This window comes from Hypanus sabinus, chromosome 3, assembly GCF_030144855.1.
Source record: "Hypanus sabinus isolate sHypSab1 chromosome 3, sHypSab1.hap1, whole genome shotgun sequence".
Classification (NCBI taxonomy): domain Eukaryota; kingdom Metazoa; phylum Chordata; class Chondrichthyes; order Myliobatiformes; family Dasyatidae; genus Hypanus; species Hypanus sabinus.
This window is the reverse complement of record NC_082708.1, coordinates 34,013,131-34,035,534: the sequence shown is the minus strand read 5'-3', so window position 1 is coordinate 34,035,534 and position 22,404 is coordinate 34,013,131. Positions and strand designations below refer to the sequence as shown.

Genomic DNA, 22,404 nt, shown 5'->3' with positions numbered 1-22,404 from the left:
CTTGTCTAATGAGACCCCATGAAAAGCCTAGATAGAGTGAATGTGGGGAGGGTGTTTCCTATAGTGACAGTGAGTATAGGAATAAAGTGAGGTGGAGGATAAATGCGTGGCTGAGGGATTGGAGCAGGGGGCAGGGATTCAGATTTCTGGATCATTGGGACCTCTTTTGGGGCAGGCACGACCTGTACAAAAATGATGGGTTGCACTTGAATCCGAGGCGGCCGATATCCTGGCAAGGAGATTTGTTAAGGCTATTGGGAAGAGTTTAAACTCGAGTTGCTGGGGGGTAGGAACTGAATTGAAGAGAGAGAGGAAAAGGCAATTGGCTCACAAATTGAGAAAGCTTGTAGACAGTGTGAGAGGCAGGTGATAAAGAAGGGATGCACTCAGAGCGATGGTTTGAGATGTCTATTTTAATGCTAGGAGTATTGTGAACAAAACGGGTGAGCTTAGAGCATGAATCAGTACTTGGAGCTATAATTTGTGGCCATTACAGAGACTTGGATGGTGCAGGGGCAGGAATGGCTACTTGATGTGCCAGGCTTTAGATGTTTCAGAAAGGACAGGGAGGGAGTCGAAAGAGGTGGGAGCGTGGCACTGCTGATCAGAGATAGTGTCACAGCTGCAGAAAAGGAGGAAGTCATGGAGGGATTGTCTACTGAATCTCTATGGGTGGAAGTTAGAAACAGGTCAATAACTCTACTGGGTGTTTTTTATAGACCACCCAGTAGTAACAGGAACATCGAGGAGCAGATAGGGAGACAGATCCTGGAAAGGTGCAATAATAACAGGGTTGCCGTGATGGGAGATCTTAATTTCCCCAATATTGATTGGCATCTCCCTAGAGCAAGGAGTTTAGATGGGGTGGAATTTGTTAAGTGTGTTCAGGAGGGTTTCTGACACAATATGTAGATAAGCCTACAAGAGGAGAGGCAGAACTTGATCTGGTTTTGGGAAATGAACATGGTCAGGTGTTAGGCCTCTCACTGGGAGAGCACTTTGGAGACAGTGATCACAATTTTATCTCCTTTACCAAGAGAGGGATAGGAATAGACAAATTAGGAAAGTGTTTAATTGGAGTAAGGGAAAATATGAAGCTATCAGGCAGGAACTTGGAAGCATAAATTGGGAACAGATGTTCTCAGGGAAATGTACGGCATAAATGTAGCAAATTTTCAGGGGATATTTGCGTGGAGTTCTGCATAGGTACATTCCAATGAGACAGAGAAAGGATGGTAGGGTACAGGAATCATGGTGTACAAAGGCTGTTGAAAATCTAGTTAAGAAGAAAAGAAAAGCTTACGAAAGGTTAAAAAAAAACCCCAGCTAATATTAGAGATCTAGAAAATTATAAGGCTAGCAGGAAGGAGCTTAAGAATGAAATTAGGAGACCAGGAAGAAGACATGTGAAGGCCTTAACAAGGATTAAGGAAAACCCCAAGGCATTCTACAAGTATGTGAAGAGCATGAGGATAAGATGTGAACAAATAAGGCCAATCAAGTTTGACAGTGCAAAAGTGTTAATGGAACTGGAGGAGATAGTGGAGATACTTAATGAATACTTTGCTTCAGTATTCACTACGGATAGTGACCTTGGCGATTGTAGGGATGACTTACAGTGGACTGAAAATCTTGAGCATATAGACTTTAAGAAAGAGGATGTGCTAGAACTTTTGGCAAGCATCAAGTTGGATACGTCAATGGGACCAGATGAGATATACCCTAGGCTACTGTGGGAGGCGAGGGAGGAGATTGCTAAGGCTCTGGCAATGATCTTTGCATCATCAATGGGGACAGGAGAGGTTCCAGAGAATTGGAGGGTTGCAGATGTTGTTCCCATATTCAACCAAAGGAGTAGAGATAGCCCAAGAAATTATAGAACAGTGAGTCTTATTTCAGTGGTTGGTAAGCTGATGGAGAAGATACTGAGAAGCAGGATTTATTAACATTTGAAGAGGCATAATATGATTAGGAACTGTCAGCATGGCTTTGTCAATGTCAGGTTGTGACTTACGAGCCTGATTGAATTTTTTGGTGAGTGTGACTGAACACATTGATGAAGGTAGAGCCTTAGATGTAGTGTATATGGATTTTAGTGAGGCATTTGATAAGGTTAGGAAGGCTTATTGAGAAAGCAAGGAGGCATGGGATCCAACAGGACATTACTTCGTGGATTCAGAATTGGCTTGCCCACAGAACGCAAAGCGGGTTGTAGACGGGTTATATTCTGCATGGAGGTTGGTGACCAGCAGTGTGCCTCAGAGATATGTTCTGGGACCCCTTCTCTTCGTGATTTTTATAAATGACCTGGATGAGGATGTAGAGGGATGGGTTAGTAAATCTGTTGATGACGCAAAGATTGGGGGTGTTGTGGATAGTGTGGAGGGTTACAGCTGGACCTTGATAGGATACAAAACTGGGCTGAGAAATGGCAGATGGAGTTCATCCCAGATAAGTGTGAGGTGGTTCATTTTGGTAAGTCAAATATAATGGCAGAATATAATGTAAGACTTTTAGCAGTGTGGAAGATCAGAGGGATCTTGGGGTCCAGGTCCATTGGACACTCAAAGCTTCTGCGCATGTTGATTCTGTGGTTAAGAAGGCATACGGTGCATTGGCCTTCATCAATCATGGATTGAGTTTAGGAGCTGAGAGGTAATGTTGCAGCTATATAGGACCCTGGTCAGACCCCACTTGGAGTACTGTGCTCAATTCTGGTTGCCTCACTACAGGAAGGATGTGAAAACCATAGGAAGGGTGCGAAAACCATAGGAAGGGTGCAGAGGAGATTTACAAGGATGTTGCCTGGTTTGGGGAGCATGCTTTATAAGAACAGGCTGAGTGAACTCAGCCTTTTTTCCTTGGAGCAATGGAGGATGAGAGGTGACCTGATAGAGGGGTATAAGATGATGAGAGGTATTGATTGTATGGATAGTCAGTGGCTTTTTTTAGGGCTGAAATGGTTAGCACGAGAGGGCACTGTTTTAAGGTGCTTAGAAGTAGGTACAGAGGAGATGTCAGGGGTAAGTTTTTTACACAGAGAGTGGAGAGTGTGTGGAATGGACTACTGGCAACAGTGGTGGAGGTGGATACAATAGGGTCTTTTAAGAGACTCCTGGATAGGTACATGGAGCTCAGAAAAATAGAGGGCTATGGGTAACCCTAGGTAATTTCTAAAGTAAGTACAGATTCGTCACAGCACTGTAGGCCAAAGGGCCTGTATTGTGCTGGGGCTTTCTATATTTCCATAGCGGGACAGCTGAACGCCAGAGGAGTCAGCCTCAGAATACAAGGATGTCCCTTTAGAACAATCTATGGAAATCATTGCCACAGATAGCTGTGGAGGCCAATTCATTTAGTATATTTAAAGTGGAGGTTGATATGTTCTTGATTAGTCAGGATGTCAAAGGGCAGAGGGCATGGGGTTGATGAGGATAATAAATCAGCCATGATGGAAGATGGGCAAAATGACCTAATCTGCTCCTATATCTTATAGTCTATGGGCAACGTTGGGTTCAAAGTCATATTGATATAGAGGAAGTAGATGCCTCCTGCACTTACGTGAACAGCCTTATTTGAGTTTGGCAGTGTTATTCCTTTTCTATAAACTGCAGACTCCTGCCCATGAGGTAGAAGCTCGGAATAATAATTTTGCTAAACTGACTTGCTCTTAAATTTGTTGGCACCATAATAATACCCTATGTGATTTTTAATGTGTTTACTGCAAATCCTCCAAATCTTCAGAAGGATTAAACAATTAACAGCTAAGTTACACATCAGTTAGAAGAAATTATCCTACAGGCATGTTTATTGACGCAGAAGTTACATGAACTGACAGGCATGTACCATTTGCTAGCATTTCTGCATGTAATTGCCTGCCTTCTGGTTAAAACATATTTCATTTTCTGAATCCATGTGTGGCCTTGTAGTCAGGAACATATTTAGTTCTGCTTTAGAAGTTTTTAAGTTCCTCAGATTCCCTTCAGAATTTGACCAGATGATCTCAATTTATCTCAAGCAGATATGTAAACCCCATCCACACCCATTCCATCTCCCTGTTCCAAAGATCAATTTAGCATATAATTGATAGGCATCCGTTAGTCTCGTGAGACCATGGATCTGCCCCTGGAGTTTCCAGGGTGCAGGCCTGGGCAGGGTTGTATGGGAGACCGGCAGTTGCCCAGGTTGCAGGCCTTCCCCTCTCCACGCCATCGATCTTGTCCAAGGGAAGGGCACTAGGACCCAAGCAGCTTGGCACCAGTGTCATCACAGAGCAATGTGTCTTGCTTAAGGACACAACAGATTGCCTGAGCTGAGGTTTGAACCAGTGACCTTCAGATCACTAGACCAATGCCTTATCCACTAGGCCACGCGCCAACACGATTTAGCATATAAACCCCAGATAAGTGCCGTATCAGATATTAAACTGATAAGAACAGATACTACACTTGGTTTTAACCAAGTATTGTGGGGAAAACAAATGCTGGAAGTACCAATGACTACCTTTAACTTCAATGCTTAGATGGTAACCAAATGAGTGGATGTCATGACCATTACAAAACATACCCAATTCTAGAGTAGCTAGACAATCCACAACTAGGTTATCATCCAGTTGTGAGGTAAAAAAGAGCCCCCAGTGCATATTCAAAGAAATGATAAAATATGTAATCTACCCTCATAGTAAAGATGCACTTGCAAATTCCTGATTAAATTTATGAAGAGCAATGGATTAGTTAAACTCTCTTAGTATGTTTATGGAATCCTGATTAACAAATTCACTTCCAGCAAATACATTCCACAAATAATTCACTAGGTTTGAAATACATGGGCTTGTCTTGAATAGAGTATGAAATATAATAAAAACAAATGCATTCCGTGTTCAGTTGAGTAAATATATTTTTTGCTACAAACTTGAAAAGAAGAGCAAATAGTGATTTAAAATATCCATTTTCAATGAAATTTTAAAAATATTTTATTTTCAATTTCTCCAAAATCTCCCACCTTTTCCTCATTTAGGGGGTCACGGTAAGCAGAAGAAGGCAGACTATTGCTAGGAGACACAAAAGACTGCAGATGCTTGAATCCGTAGAAGCAGTCAAAATGCTGGAGCAATTCAATGATCAGGCAGCAGCTGCTGCTCCAGATTGGACCCATGCTAGGTTTTGGTTCCATAAGTGCCATTATCTACCTAGCAACGTACCTCAACAATCAATCGTAATATACCATTTGTGGCTGGGCAGATGTGTGATCATGTTTAACATGATGAATGCAAGTAGGTCATTTCCAGCTGGGAAGTCTGGGGCCAATGAATTGGAATCAGAATCAGGATTAGTATCACTGGAATACAATATGTTGTGAAATTCTTTGTTTTTCATTAGCAGTACAGTGCAATATATTTAAAAACACCCGTAAACCACAGTAAGAAATACAAATAAATGAATTGAATTCAATAAGTAGTGCAAAAAGAGCTAAATTAGAGAGGCAGTGCCCGTGTGTGGATTCGTTGTCCATTCAGAAATCTGATGGTGGAGGGGAAGAAGCTGTTCTTAAAATTTTGAGTCTGTGTCTTCACACTGCTGTACCTCCTCTTTAATGGTAGTAATAAGGGGAGAGCATGTCCTGGGTAATGGGGTGCTTAACGCTGGATGCCAACTTTTTATGGCATCACCTTTTAAAGATGTCCTCAAGGCTGGGGAGGCTGGTGCCCATGATTATGTTGGCTGGCCCAATCAGAATCAGAATCAGAATCTGGTTTATTATCACCAGCATGTGATGTGAAATTTGTTAACTTAGGAGCAGCAGTTTGATGCAATACATAATCTAGCAGAGAGAGAGAAAAAATACAATAAAACGTAAATAAACAATTAAATCAATTACGTATATTGAATAGATTTTAACAAATGTGCAAAAAACAGAAATACTGTTATATTAAAAAATGTGAGGTAGTGTCCAAAGCTTTAACATCCATTCAGGAATTGGATGGTAGAGAGGAAGAAGCTGTTCCTGAATTGCTGAGTGTACCTCCTACCTGATGGTAACAGTGAGAAAAGGGCATGCCCTGAGTGCTGGACGTCCTTAATAATGGGTGCTGCCTTTCTGAGACACTGCTCCCGAAAGATGTCCTGGGTACTTTGTAGGCTGGTGCCCAAGATGGAGCTGACTAGATTTACAACCTCCTGTAGCTCCTTTCGGTCCTGTGCAGTAGCCCCTCCATACCAGACAGTGATGCAGCCTGTCAGAATGCTCTCCACAGTACAACTACAGAAGTTTTTGAGTGTATTTGTTGACATGCCAAATCTCTTCAAACTCCTAATAAAATATGGCTGTTGTCTTGCCTTCTTTATGCATTTCACTAGCAAAGACTGGAAATCTGGTCAGAATTAATGAGAAAATGAATGCTGCTAAGTACAGAGAGATCCTGAATAAAAACCTGCTGACCTCTGCCAAAAAGCTTAAACTGGTGAGGAGGTCCATCTTTCAGCAGGACAATGAATCAAAGCGCACTGCCAGAGCAGCCGTGGAGAGACTTCAAATGAAGAAAATTGATGTTCCTGAGTAGTCCACTCAGAATTCTGACCTTAGCCCGATTAAACATCTCTGGTAAGCCCTCAAGATTGCTGTCCAACGCTATTCCTCAACTAACCTGGCACAGCTTGAGCAAGGAGGAATGGGCCAATCTAATAGCTGTGAGAGATGGTTCAACTAAGTACACAGCAAACGGAGATGAATACTTTTGAACTGCTGACATTTCAGTTTTTGAATTTTTAGCTTTTCATGCTTTACAATTTTCCTCATTTCTGGGCTCCACTGTGAAAAAAAAAGAATGTGATCCACAAATAAAAGTTCTCAGTTAACTTGATCAAAATCTGTTGCACTACTCATTTACGTAAAGAAAGGGCTGGTGGCTGAATACTTTTACAAGGTTCTGTATCACTCAGCCTTTTTTTCTCTTTCCCAAACAAATTCCTTAGACTGATTCCCATTGTCTACTTAAATCTCGCCTGAACAACAAGTGTCACTTTTGCCACTAAAATATGAAAAATCTAATCACTTCAGTCTTTATACCTTCCTTAGGTCACTGTGGCCAACTTCCTTTAAGACCCTCATTGCTTTGCCTTGAAGTGTTACACAGAACACCAAGAGACCTCCAAACAGAGCAGAAAATGGAGGCATTTGCTGCACAGGCAATAAGGGACTCCTTACTAATCTTTTCAGAAGAAGCATGTTGAATTATAGTACACAATGAAGACAAAAGTGAACCACTCCATAGTCATCATTGACCTCAGAATAGTTCACGAGTAACCAATGGAAAGAGCTGAGATGAAAATAAGCCATTGCACTCAGCTTAGCAGGGTCTCCTTGCACTGATCATAATACATTAAAAAAATGTCCACTAATCTATTTACTGAAATGCTTCATTACAATTGCTTTCTGAAAACTCCTGTGCACAGATAAATTAGGCTTACTTTTGCAGCTTTGGAAATAACAAATGGAGCCATCTACAGGGATCAATCAAACATAGGCCAGTTGGGAACCCCAGGAAGTACAGCTAGTCACTGAGTAAGACACTCACAGAGCAGCAGCATTTGTGGAGGTGGTGGCTCTCAGCACTCGTTTCTGTCCCGCTTGCTCATGTTTTTTCCACTCAGAAAACCCAACGGGTTTGTCTTTAAGTGCAGGGTGCTTGGACTCAAGGTGCCAAAACAGTTTTGAGGGCTTCATTGCCCCATTAGACAGCTTGTCTCCACATATCACACACAGGGGGCTTGGAGCTTGTGAGTCACCGGTTGCAATAAAACCATATTTTATGTATGACTCGTCGTATTTTCTGTTGAAGGAAGCTTTCTTTTTTTTTTGCAGTCTCGGCCTCAGCTGCCTCTGCACTATTAACATCATTAGGCCTTTTATGTCCCTATCACCTCTTCCAAAGAAACTCTCAAGTGACGTTTGTTTTTCACTCATCGAGTAGTTGTAGGTTAATGACTGACTGATGACCTCGCGTGCGTTCAAGTTCAACAGTGGGCATGACAGGGAATGAGGAAAGGTGCAGCTGACTCATATTGTTTCATATCACCAAATCATATTGTTTCCTCGCGGCCTGGTAGCACATGCTTTGCCACTGCCCAAAAAGACCTATTTTCGAATTACAGAGATACGATGGGATTATAGATTATTAAGTTATGCAGTAATGAAGGAAGCCACGAGATTTATAAAATAATGATGTGACAGGAAAACACAAAAGAATTTCAGCATTAACAGTGCTAATATCCATTCCTATAAGTATAAAATTCATCCTTTTCCAAAGAAACCAAAAACCTTAAAAAACATATTAACAAATTTATGGTTTACATAAGGCTATTTTGTCTCATGATACATGCTGTGATGTTAGCAATATAGACTGATTTTGTATTTTCACAATCTGGATAGCCAGTTGACAGACAATTTGCATGATCTCATGCTCATGAAGTTTCTTTGAAAATGAATCCAGGCAATCTGTTATCAAAATCATATGGACTGGTCTAATTAATATCAGATGTTCAAAATTCTACCCATTCTGAAATTTAAGCTTACAATGATCCAGGGATTTATTGTAATAAGTTTCCATCAATTTATAGTTTGCATGCTAATAAAACAATCTAGAAAAATTATCGAGTCTTGATCAGAGATCAAGACAAATTATAAAGGATTTGCTGGCACAATGTGTCCCAGCCAGCATTTAATCTTCCCTTGGGCTTTCTTTCTCATCCAAACCCAACAATATATCCTTTGATTCCTTGCTGCCTGATTAGACCATAAAATCAGAAGACCATAAGATATAGGAGCAGAAGTAGGCCATTTGGCCCATTGAGTCTGCTCCAGCATTCAATGATGGGCTGATCAATTCTTCCAGTCATCCCCACTTCCCTGCCTTCTCCCATACCCTTTGATGTCCTGGCTAATCAAGAACCTATCTATCTCTGCCTTGAATATACCGAGAGACTTGGCCTCCACAGCCACTAGTGGCAACAAATTCCACAGATTTATCACCTTCTGACTAATTTCTCTGCATCTCTGTTCTAAAAGGACATCCATTAATCCTGAAGTTGTACCCTCTTGTCCTAGAGTACCCTTCCAAGGGAAATAACTTTGCCACATCTAATCTGTTCAGGCCTTCTAACATTTGGAATGTTTCAATGAGATTCCCCCCTCATTCTTCTGAACTCCAAGGAATACAGCCCAAGAGCTGCCAGATCTTCATCATACGGTAACCCTTTCATTTCTGTAATCATTCTCGTGAATCTTCTCCGAACCCTCTCCAATGTCAGTATATCCTTTCTAAAATTAGGTGCCCAAAACTGTACGCAATACCCCAAGTGTGGTCTCATGAGTGTCTTATAGAGCTGGAACATCACATCCCTGCTCTTATATACTATACCTCTAGAAATGAATGCCAGCATTGCATTCGCCTTCTTCACAACTGAAACAACTAGGATGTTAACCTTTAGGGTATCTTGTACAAGGACTCCCAAGTCCCTTTGCATTTCTGCATTTTGAATTCTCTCCCCATCTAAATGATAGTCTGCCCATTTATTTCTTCCACCGAAGTGCATGACCATACATTTTCCAACATTTATTTCATTTGCCACTTCTTTGTCCATTCCCCTAAACTAGCTAAGTCTCTCTGCTTCCTCAACACTACCTAGTCCTCCACCTATCTTTGTATCATCAGCAAATTTAGCCACAATTTCATTAATATTGTAGTCCAAATCATTGACATACATCGTAAAAAGCAGCGGTCCCAACATCAACCCCTGTAGAACTCTGCTGGCAACCAGCAGCCAGCCAGAATAGAATCCTTTTATTCCCACTCTCTTTTTCTGCCAACCAGCCAATGCTTCACCCATGCGAGTAACTTCCCTGCAATCCCATGGGCTTTTATCTTGCATAGCAGCCTTATGTGTGGCACCTTGTCAAAGGCCTTCTGAAAATCCAAGTACACCATGTCTACTACATCTCCTTTGTCTACCCTGTTTATAATTTCCTCAAAGAATTGCAGTAGTTTTGTCAGGCAGGATTTTCCTTTCAGGAAACCATGCTGGCTTTGGCCTATCTTGTCATGTGCAGGTATACCGTAATCTTATCCTTAACAATCGATTCCAACAACTTCCTAACCACTGATGTCAGGCTAACTGGTCTATAGGTTCCTTTCTGCTGCCTCCCACCCTTCTTAAGTAGCGGAGTAACACTTGCAATTTTCCAGTCATCCAGTGCAATGCCAGAATCTATCAATTCTTGAAAGATCATCGTTAATGCCTCTGCAATCTCTTCAGCTACTTCCTAGAATCCGAGGGTACATTCCATCAGGTCCAGGAGATTTATCCACCCTCAGACCATTAAGTTTTCTGAGCACCTTCTCAGTTGTAATTTCTGCTGCACAAGCTTCACTTCCCTGACTCTCTTGAATGTTTGGTATATTGCAAACGTCTTCCACTTGAAGACTGATGCAAAATATGCATTCAGTTCTTCTATCATCTCTGCATCTCTCATTACAATATCATTTTGTATCTACCCTCAACTCTCCTTTACCCTTTATATACATAGAAAAGCTTTTAGTATCTTCTTTGATATTAATCACCAGCTTCCTCTCATAATTCATCTTTTCCTTCTGAATGACCTTCTTAGTTTGCTTCTGCAAGTTTTTAAAAGTTTCCCAATCCTCTATCTTTCCACTAGCTCTGGCTTTCTTGTATGCCCTCTCTTTTGTTTTTACTTTGGCTCTGATTTCACTTGTCAGCCACAGAAGAGTCCTTCTTCTGCTTGAAAATTTATTCTTATTTGGAATATATCTGTCTTGCACTTCCCACATTTTTTTTCAGAATCTCCAGCTGTTGCTGCTCTGTTGTCTTTCCTGCAAATGTCCCTTTCCAGTCAACTTCGACCAGCTCTCATCTCAAGCCATTGTAATTTCCTTTATTCCACCAAAATACTGACACATTGGATTTTATTTTTCCCTCTCAAATTTCAATGTGAACTCGATCATATTGTAATCACTGTTCCCTAAGGGTTCCTTAACCTCAAACTCTCCTATCACCTCCAGAACCTTGCACAACACCCAATCCAGCACAGCCGGTCCCCTAGTGGGCTCAACAACAAGCTGTTCCAAAAAGCCATCCCTTAGACATTCTACAAATTCTCTCTCTTGAGGTCCAGTACTGACCTGGTTTTCCCAATCCACTTTCATGTTAAAATCCCCAACAAATACCATGACGTTGCCTTTCTGACATGCCTTTTCTATCTCCTGCTGTAATTTGTAATCCACATCATGGCGGCTGTTTGGAGGCCTGTATACAACTACTATTAAGGTCCTTTTACTCTTGCTATTTCTTATTGGCTTGACTAACTTGTCCTTAAGTACATGTGTGCTGTGTTGTAGCTACTTATAGTCTATTTCACATTCGAACGTCTCTACAGAGGTTTCTCTGGAAGTTTATCTTTAACATTAATGACATTATACTTATACCCCAATTCTCTCCTAGATTACCAGAAAGCATTTGATGAAGTACCTTATCAACTCATTGCAGAATATTAAAGGAGGTACGATGTTGGCAGGAATAGAAGATGGGTTAACAAGAAGCAAAGAATAATCAAATGTGGGTCTTTTTCGCATTGGCAACATATAGTAAGTGAAGTGGAACAGAGATTCTTGCGTGCAGCTCAACTTGTTTTTTTACAATTTATATCACTGTTCAAGATATCACTGATGAAGACTCTGTGTGATGATACAAAGATATGTAAGAAAGTAAGTTGTGAAGATGTCATAATGAGGTTATAGTGGATAGATTCAGTGAATGGTTAAATATCTGGAAAATGTAGCATCTTGTAGAAAAATGTGAAATTTTCCAGGGAGAAAAAGAAGCATACTGTTAAATCTCATACTGAGATAGCCGTGTCATCTTAAGAAAGACTAGATGGGAGGGCTTATATTTCCTTGTGTTTAGAGGAGTGAAAGAGACAATTTAATTGAGAATCCAAGACTCTGATGCATCTTGAAAAGTGAATATTGGATATTTTCTCTTACAGGACAATTTAGACAGTTTAAAATAAGAGGCCATCTATTTAAGATGGGAATGCTGCCAAATTTTTTCTCTAAGGTTGTGTCTTTGGAGCTCTCCCACACAAAGACCAGTGCAAGCAAAATTTGTGGATTATTTTAAGACAGGCCTTGGGATGAAAGATAACCCAAGAGTATGCAGGAAAGTGGGATTGAAGTTACAATCTGCTCAATCATGAGTTGATTGAATGAGGAAACTTCAGGAACCTGTGTCATTTACTCCTACTCTCCATTCATATTTAAGTATGGTGGGACGTGATGGATTAACACTCACTTCAGACAAATTACAATCTTTTTTCTGGTCTTGGAATATTAGGTTTATAATCAAAAGGTACCTTTATTTAATGGGAATAGATTGGGAATTTTGATTATATATTGCCTGAAGTAACTGTATAGCATTTGAGACTAGGTCATGCAAGCTATAACAATACATACAAAAATTAAGATGCCATAGTAACTGTAACTTTTGTGACAGCACTACGACAATGCAGAGAAAATAATACGAGGGGTGATTGATAAGTTTGTGGCCTAAGGTAGAAGGAGTCAATTTTAGAAAACCTAGCACGTTTATTTTTCAACATAGTCCCCTCCTACATTTACACACTTAGTCCAGTGGTCGGAGCATACGGATCTTGGACCTCCAGGAAGTGTCCACAGCAGGGATGATTGATAAGTTCATGGCCCAATGTAGAAGGAGATGAGTTATACAGCTCTTGTAACATGCACATGCAGTTCAACTCTTTCAGTGTTTATGCAGAAAGTTTGAAGTTAATAACTCATCTCCTTCTACCTTAGGCCACAAACTTAGCAATCACCCCTCGTATTCATAGACTGTGAAAAGTTAAAGGGATACTTTGTAAGTCGAATATAAAATATAGATAAAGCTGGAGATAATAACTTGGATCATTAAGTGGGTGATCAGCAAACTAGGCATAAAAACTGTGTAAATATCCAAACTTGATTTTATGCTGAACGTGTGATAAGATAGACTGTTGACCTCACAAACTACCATGTTACGGCCTTGCACCTTATCGTCTGTCTCTGCATTGCATTTTCTCTGTAACTGTAACACATTCTGCATTGTTTTCCCTTGTACTTCCTCGATGTAATGAAATGATCTGTACGGATGGTATGTTTTGCACTGCACATGTGACAATAATAAGCCAGTTTATGAATTTACCAAATAATTGGATAAAACAAAATGAAGGATATTTTCCAGTAATCTGCTGATGCACTCTTGTTTCTTGCTGGCATTTTGGGCTTATTACTATAATATTGAATGTGCTCTATTCTTGCATTCATTATCATTATTTATCCATCTATTAAAGAGGAATTTTTCAACTTCCAGCTGGTCCATTGAGAGCAATTATAATGTGATAAATCCCACAATATTCCAAATATACCTTCCATTTACTTATAGCTTGTCATAACATTGGTTATCCTGAGTTGTATGTCGCCTTGAATATAGGATTGGATTTGCTAACAAATCATGGTAATCAAGTTTTGATCAATTAATCTGTTACAGATCCAGATAATTCTCTGAAAACTCAATAAATCATTAAAAATGGTAAGTAGGTTGTCATACCTCCTCTGTTTCATGGTCTTTGGACTACACAAAACTGGTTATCTTAATATAGAAAAGAATCATCCCTCATATTTGGAATCTAATAAAGAAAATATTACTAATCTTTATCAGATTCAAAATTTCTTTTTTATTTTGGTTTTCAGAGAATATAATAAGATGTAGAAATAAATTTGGTTTTAATTGCTTCAAAGCCTGGAATGAAGAGGCTCCAAAGATCATATCCACTAGAGGCAGAAGAAGGTTATAGACTCAGCCAGCTCCATCATAGGCACCACCCTCCCCACCATCGAGAACAATTTCAGGAGGCAGTGCTTCAAGATACTTATCATTAAGGACCCTCACCATCTAGGATATGCCCTCTTCTCATGACAGCTGTCAGGGAAGAGGTACAAGAGCATTAAGAGCCACACTGAGAAAAGTTTCTTCCTCTCTGCCATCAGATTTCTGAATGGTACATGAATCCATGAACACTTCCTTCTTTTTACACTGTTTATTTTGTAATTTATAGTAATTTTATATCTTTGCACTATACTGCTGCTAAAAGACACATTTTGCACAATATTAATCTGTGATGATAAACCTAATTCCGATTTTGAAGCATTGTTTTTATGATGATCATGGGACTTGGTCTTAAGTCTGAAATCCCATCATCTGCCACCTTCAAACAAGCATTCATTAAAGCTCAGTTTATAAAGATTCTGTTAACATAAGATTACAGAGGAAGGACACTTAGGAATTGAAAACATTCCAATCTCGGAAGAATAACTGCTCTTTCATACAAAACAAGTTTTTCACTGAATTTCAGCACAGATGACAATAATAATCCAAGTTATCAATTTACCATTAACACGATAAAACATAGTGGCAGTAGTCATATGAACGATGTGAATCTGAAATTGATTCTTTGGTAAAATCCAACATTAACTTGTGGTGATCACACATATTGAGGATGTGAAAAATAGTTGTCGTGACTACACAGTTTACATGATGAACTGGAGGCCAGTGACATTTTAGAAGTGTCCTGGAAAATTAAACCAAAATGTAGACTGCTACTTCATCATTGTCTGAAGAGAGAGTCACCTGTTTTTGTTGATATGAGAGAAAGGTTTGGGACTTCTCAAAATGGGAGATCACTAAATTGGAGAACTGAAGTTTGAACAAGTGTTTCAAGTTAAAAATGATCCATTAAGCTCATAGATGTGAGTTCCAAAGCTCAAGGTAGGAACAGGTAAACCTGCTGATGAAAGCTTAGACACACAGCCAATAAAAGAAAATTCAAGGAAATGGATGAATGGGATGGAACTGGGGGCTTGGTGAGGTTCAGAACACCTCGAATGGGAAGCAGGGATCATTACAGCATGGGCTATAATACAGCCAGGGGATGGGTGGGTTATAGAATACCTCAAATAGTCAAAATACTGAACAATCTTGTCAGAGGATGTAGAATCAATGTAGTTAGGTAATAGAAACAAAGAGAAGAAAACCAGACGTAATGGAGTCTGTGGAGACATAAGAAACTGCAGATGTTGGAATAGGGAGCAAAATATTACCTTGGGCCTGCTAGCTTCTGTCCACCCTTACTCTCTCCCCTTTCTACTGGCTGCTTTCTCTCTCCATTCTTAATCCTGATTCAAAATGCTTCTCTAAACCCTCAATATCTACTGGGCTGCTCATTAACTACCTGGCAAGGGGTTTTCTAGTCTATTTATACAATTCTTGAATCTTCATATCTTGTCTGGGTTTGAAGACCTATCTTTTATCTATTTTCACATTCAATGTCGTATTAGAATACATCTCCTTGCTGGGCTTCACTTACCTCTTGACAAGAAGATCAATGATTTTGTTCATTAAACTTTTATATTTTCTTTCACTATATTCATCATCCTTCTCAGATAATGTACCAGCTTTGTTCAACTTTGCTTTTAGCACAATGGTCTGCATAAATCAAGGGACTGAGTTGGATGCTATGTTGAAGTCGTCCAAGATATTGGTGAGGCTGAATTTAGAGTGTTGTGTACAGTTCTCATCACCTACTCAAAGGAAAGTTATCATTAAGCTTGAAAGAGTCCAGAGAAAATTTACAAGGATTTTGCCATGACCTGTGGACCTGAGTTTTAGGGAAAAGTTGAATAGGTTAGGACTTTACTCCTTGGAGTACAGGAAAATGTGGGGAGATCTACTAGATGTCTACAAAATTACAAGGGGTATAGGTGGAATGCATGCAAGTTTGGAGGAATATGGAAGGATTGGTGCAGGTAGATGCAGTCAAATGATTGAGCTGGTATGAACTGGATGGGCCAAGGGGCCATTTCTGTGCAGTAGCCCTTAATGGTTCTAAAATAACAAGCCAAGAACATTTGCATATAAGGTAGCTACAACAGTAGAAACTAGATATACCAACATAGAAAGAAAACAGTTAGCATTCGTTTATGCATAAAAAAATACATTGTTACCTATGTCCGCAGAAGGATGTTTGCAGTAGAATGCAACTGTCAATCCCTTGAACAAATCAACAAGAATTACATGCGTAAGTCTTACCAAAAGTGTGAAGGATTCAGAGATATGATTTCACTTTGAAATACAAACCAGGAAGAAAATAGATGTAGTAAATACACAATATCATCTCTTTACATGGAAGAATGAAGTGAGAAGCCTAGATTTAAAGATACTGAGTAAGATTGGAGAGATAGACACACAAAGAGTTGCAGATTACTTTGCTCTAAAGGAGATTTTATATGGATAAGGAACTGTTGTAAGAAACTTTTGTTTGATCGAGTAATGGATGTGCATTCCCAATCCCCTCACCACAGTTCCATGTAGTCCTGGAAGTTGCTGCTGATGCTGTAACTATCCCCCACCATCACCCCAGCTACCTTATCTCCTTTGAGAGCACTGGGAGAGTATCCCAGGATTACTTGCTGCTCAACACAAACTGAATGCAGATGTTTGGCAGGAACACAGCACAGTTTATAGATTTATATCTAGTTTTGGGTAGTTTCAAAAATACCCCAGTTTATTGTCAGGTTGAATTACATAAATCCAATGCAATTACCTTTGTAGTTGATTTATTCTGAGGTTCAAACAAGGTTCCTTGGAAACTGACAATTGTAGGTTTCAATTTGGTGCCTCATGGCAGTTTGCTGCTTTGGGACCTCTCGAATTCTGGCTGGCCCCTGCACCGGGGAGGTATTGAAATAGGGCCAGCTGGGAGGATTGAAGCATCTGGTCTGGTGATAGTGGACTATGTGACTTGGACTGGCAGAAATCTGCAGGATCAGGAGGAGCACTTTCAATTTTGAGTTTCAGATCAGTCTGTGTTGGGAGTAGTGCTTAGCCCCAACAGATTAATAGGGAATGGAGTTATGGTCTCTGCTCAGGTTGTAATAAGTAAGAGTTTATTAAAAATATACAGCAATGGGACACACTTGGTGTACAATCCAGCCAATTTACATTCCTCTGATCGTACTTTGTATAGATTTACATCAAATGCTGTCTGGCTGCAATCCCAAACATAACCACTGCAAGATGTTAATCACTAAATTGTCTTTTGTTAGGCACATCATCATATTTGTTCATGCTTAACTTTTATGTTGTTTGGAAATAATTAACATAGCCATTGCTTTAATTGCTTCCTAATTTATTGCACAAATTTGCCAATCTTCATTTAGTAAAATAATTTATTTTTCACGTTAAACTAATAATGCCTGGAATATATTTACATCCCATTGTGAATAATTTTGCCTCACTTTTATGATAGTCCCCTTTGTAAAGATGAAGACTCCAGTAAAACAACCTTGAAGCGTTTCACAAACAAGAAGCCAATTACTTATGCGGAGAAGATTTACTTTGGATCAGCTTGATTCTCTGCCTTTCAAAGATATGATCTTCACTTTTAGTCGCTTGGATGAGGTCAGAACAACGACTTAATCACTCTTTTTTTCACAGAATCATGCAGCACGGGAACAGAACCTTGGATCCACAAAGTCCACACCTTACTTACACTACTTCTGCCCAAATCCCATTTTATTCACATATAATTCTGTCAATGCCTGCAAGATCCAACCACTCATTTGATAAATCTGGGGTGAAGGTCCTGTTTCTGTGGTGTAGTTCTCAATCTACATACTACGGTCAATTTACAGTGACTGGTTAACCTACTAACCAACACGTTTTTGGGGTCTTGTAGGAAAGAGGAAAAACTCACAGGGGGAACATGCAAATTCCATGAAGAGGATACCAAAGGTTTGGATGGAACCAGAGATGCTGGTACTGTGAGCTGCAACTATACACCATCCACATGTTGCAGACGTAATGTCCGGGCAGAACTAATAGTGGAGCTGAGGAGAACCCATTTTCTCCAAGCTCCAGAGCCTCTAATATTCCATTGTAAATACTCTCTGATAGCATCACCTAAACATTGTTGCAGAGAGTGTAGGTCATGAGGTGTGTTGAGTTGCAGACTGAGAATAAAACAAAAGATTTAAAGGTTCATTTATTATCAAAGTATACAACTGTGAAATTCTCCTTTTCCAGGTAGCCATGAAATCCAGAAAGAAAAGAAAGGTAGCACGATCATCAACCCCCAAATAAGCCCTCCCCTGCACAAAAACAGAGCAATCATGTCAATCCCCAAACCCCTCCTCCCACACGAGGAAAAAAACCACCTGGAGGAAACCAGAGCACCTGGAGGAATTCCACGCGAATCATGGGCAGAAGATCCAACCTCCTTACAGACAGTGCCAGAATTGAATTGTTGACTCCAGAACAGCCCGAACCGGAATACATTGCATTAACTTAACCACTATGCCACCGTGAGAGCTAGAACTGCGAATGAGGACAGTAAATAATGATGAAAAAAATGGAAGTCTTTGACATGCTAGCAGTGGTTCAGTTGGAGCAGGTCCATTAGCTTATACTGAAGAAGGCTTCAACTCACGATTTATGAGTTATTTTAGTGTCTGAAGCCAATACGTCTACAAAATTTGTGAATCTCAACTGATGCAAGAGATGAGGGCCGTGAACTCTGCAGAGTGCGGCCATCAGCTGGATGTCATTCAGACAGGGACGTAGACTGAGTGTACGAAAATGTGATCCGTGTCCATGATGTTGTACTAAAAATATCAGATGCAACACAATTTCTAGACTAAACAAATTTACTGAGAACTTTTAATTTTTTACTCAAATTATTTAATATTAAATCAAATCATTCCATGTCAGTAGCAGCCTTTTCAGAATTTATTTCCATTTAACATCAGAAGCAAAAACAGAGCTACTCCTGCTCAAGTAATCCATTGTAATGGTTGGGAAAACTTGAAAAATTAGTTTGTGATGAACAGTAAAGACAGGAAATTTGTGCTTAAGAAGTTATGGATTTAATTGTAACTTACTTCTTAATGATATCTAGATCAGCCACTTTGACAAAGGTAAAAAAAAAATGCCTTGGTTGAAATTGTGGAGCCACAAGAGATTTTGCAGATGCTGCAAATTATTATAAAAATAAGTATGCAGAATACATCTCTGAGGTTTGTCTTCTCCAGATAGCCAGTAAAACACAGAAACCATGAAGGTGGCTGAAAGAAAGACATCAATCACACCCCCTCCCTGCAGGAAAAGAAAAAGAAACAAAAACTCGCAAACCCCAAATACCCCCAACCCCGCACTAGCACAAAAACTAATAGATCAGGGAGTGGTGAGCATCTGGAGTGTAATGCCTGAGTGGTAGAAATGGAAAATGTTTAGAAATGCTTTGGGTAGCATTTCAATTGTCCAAGCATAGAAGGCTAAGGGTCTTTGTTGGAAGATGGGATTCATGCTGATTAATCCAATGAGTATCCACCAGTCAGCATAAACATGGTGGAGCAATTGGCCTGGTTCCATGTTGTATGAAGTTATAAACATAGGTTTACAACTTTATTTTTTGATGCTAGTATTTTTACAGTGGCTCATTAACAGCTTCTGCAAGATAGATTCTCAACAAAGCTCAATATACCAAATAAGATTTCCTTACTTTTGTATTCAAACTTCCTTTCTTTAGTACTAGCCATGAAAATTCCATCATTCTCTCTGATTAAATGCCTATCGTAAGTAGAAATTTAGCCTGCAAAATGAAATCCCACTCTTTTGAATGAAGCTTAAACATTTCTGTAGAAACATTTATCAATCTTAAAAGATAAAAAAACTGGATTGTGGAGGGATCATTTGTATTTTTCTCCCTGTATGTACCTTAAAGAAGACAAGCTCCATTGCCAATGCTCATGTTCAAATATTGACAATCATACTTAAAATGGGTCTCATTTGTTGATATATGACTTCTTTCCTAGCTTATGGCATATTGCTCTGTAAGTAAAAGGCAAATTATTTGTTAGTGAACCCATACTATATATGCAAGATTATTTACTGCTGTTAGTTTTGGGATTTTCAGATAAAATATGTCATGACCATCTTTCGTGCTAAAGATTGAGTTATGGGCAGTTGAGTGGGAAATCCTTCTGCACTAAAACAAACTATGAGGTAAACAATAACCGTTAGTCTGTGACAGATGTTGTTTACAGCTGGTAGCAATTTATAATGTTGTTGATTGTTCATGACTGACATCCTCCGTAGGCGAATTTTTTTTCTGTTTTTCAAGTTACCTTTTTTCAGAAATGAAATGTTTGTTAAAACCTTTGCAGCCTTTTTGTGGTGGAGCAGGACTTAACCTTAGATACTCTTGCTTCTCCACTCTATTTCATCGCTGTCTCAATCCTTGCTAGTCCTTCTGACTTTGCCTAAAGTACCGACTAATCCATTGCTCAAAGAAAGCCCAGTCTAAATTTGAGACAAGGCAGCCTCCTTTTGTTAGGCATTGTATAGCATTCCAAGGTCATAACTGAATTCAATAGCCTTTTATAATCATTATTTTAAACACTTCTGTTTCTAGCTTTCCCTCGTAATATACAGCCATCCAGCCCTTTCTTGTTCTATAATCCTCTTCTTTCATCAGTCTCTGGCTCTTTTTATCATATGGCATCTCCTGCTTCCACTTCTAGTTGTCTTTCCCCATTCTACCTCCTTGCCCTCATGCCTCCTTCTTAGTGTATTAAAACTTGCTTTGCCTTTAATTCTTCAGAGTTCTGATGAAAAGTAATTTCAAATGTTAATTCTCTTATTTACTACACAGATACTGCCTGACCTGCAGAGCAATTTCTTGCTTGATAGGATCTCAGCTGACAGATGGTTTCACATGAAGCTAATTTTGTTAAGGGTTTTGTCTTGGTCATTTTGAAGTACTTTGATGTTCACTGATCTAGAAGGTCTTCGTTGCCAAGCTCTGGCTGATTAGTTCATCCGAAATTTGCTCACTTGCTTAACTTTGCAAGTGGAAATAAAACAACTTTTATTAAAGATTACCAGTTCAGAAATAGGAAATAATAAACTAAGTACAAATCTGCAGAACTAACCATGAGAGATTCCGCAGATGCTGGAAATCCAGAGCAACACACAAAATGCTAGAAGAACTCAGCATCAACTATGGAGGGGAATAAGCAATCGATCTTTCAGGTTGAGGCCCTTCATCAGGTCTAAATGCAAGGAAGTTAAATGTGTCTATTTAAAGCATGTTGAAAGGAATATTTGAACAGTTGCATTTTACTTTTAGGGAACCCATAAAGCTAGTTGACTATGGAGTAACACAAAATACTTTGAGAACTCAGCAGGTCATGCAGCATCTATGGAGGGGAATAAATGGTCAGCATTTCTGCCTGAAGCATTGATGGTTTATTCCCCTCCATAGCTATAGCCTTACTTTTTGAGTTCCTCCATTATTTTCTATGTGTTACACTGGATTTCCAGCAGTGGTAGAATCTCTTACGCTTATAGTCAAATACAGAGAAGGGACAAGTAGAACTTAAATGTATTGAATGAGTCCTGATGAAGTGCCTAGGCCCAAAATATTGTCTGTTTATTCCTCTCCAGCGATACTGCCTGACCTGCTGAGTCCCTCCAGAGCCAGTGTGTGTTACTCTGGACCTCCAGAATCTTCAGATTCTGTTGTGTTTATAATATTATTTCCTGATGATTTTTAAATGTGTGTGCAAAAGAGCTGCTCCTATGCATTCATGAGGGCTGAAAGATCTGGCTGTTATTAGCATGCTCGATTGAATCGCTATGGATTTCTAATTAGTTCCAAAACAATAACTAGTTTGTACAGTACTCAGAAGCCGAGGCTAAGGATGTAGTTTATGCGGAGATAACACTTACCAAAAGGTCAACATGGATGGCTATTAATAGATTATTTCAAGTTAACATTGTGTGCTCCAAGGAGATGGATTCAACCTTTGTAAGAGTAGAAATAAACAGGATGTTCACGACAGGGTGCTGGTCTGAGTTTGTTTATCTTGAAGAGTGAGTTGTGCCATTTTTTAACTAGAATCAGAAATCATCCAATTTGTAACCAACATTTCTGTCTTCTGTTGAAAATCCACAAGTGCAGAAAGCCAGATTGCACAGGCTAGAACTAATATGAGGCATGGGGCAGGCATTCTGCCTGAAGACGTTTGGAATTTTTGGTTTAATACTTAATGGAGCACAAGTACAGGGCCTCCAAAGCATGCTGTTCAGATTTCCACTCTAGTAATCTATGTCCTTGAGGTAGTTGTGCTGCACTGATGTATTTCTCAAGGAGTCAAGTAGCCCAGTGCAAGTCTTCCTCCGAATTCCCATCTCTCTGATCATGAAATCTGCCTGCTGA

General features: G+C 39.6%; 1 protein-coding gene and 1 pseudogene across 1 annotated transcript in view; one reads left to right on the top strand and one right to left on the bottom strand.

The window, feature by feature from the left end:
- The window catches only part of LOC132391180 (uncharacterized), a 1,045,680-nt gene that overhangs the window by 321,993 nt on the left and 701,283 nt on the right, over window positions 1–22,404 (top strand). The gene's annotated exons all lie outside the window — the stretch shown is intronic.
- On the bottom strand, window positions 4,314–4,482 carry LOC132392033 (U2 spliceosomal RNA; annotated as a pseudogene).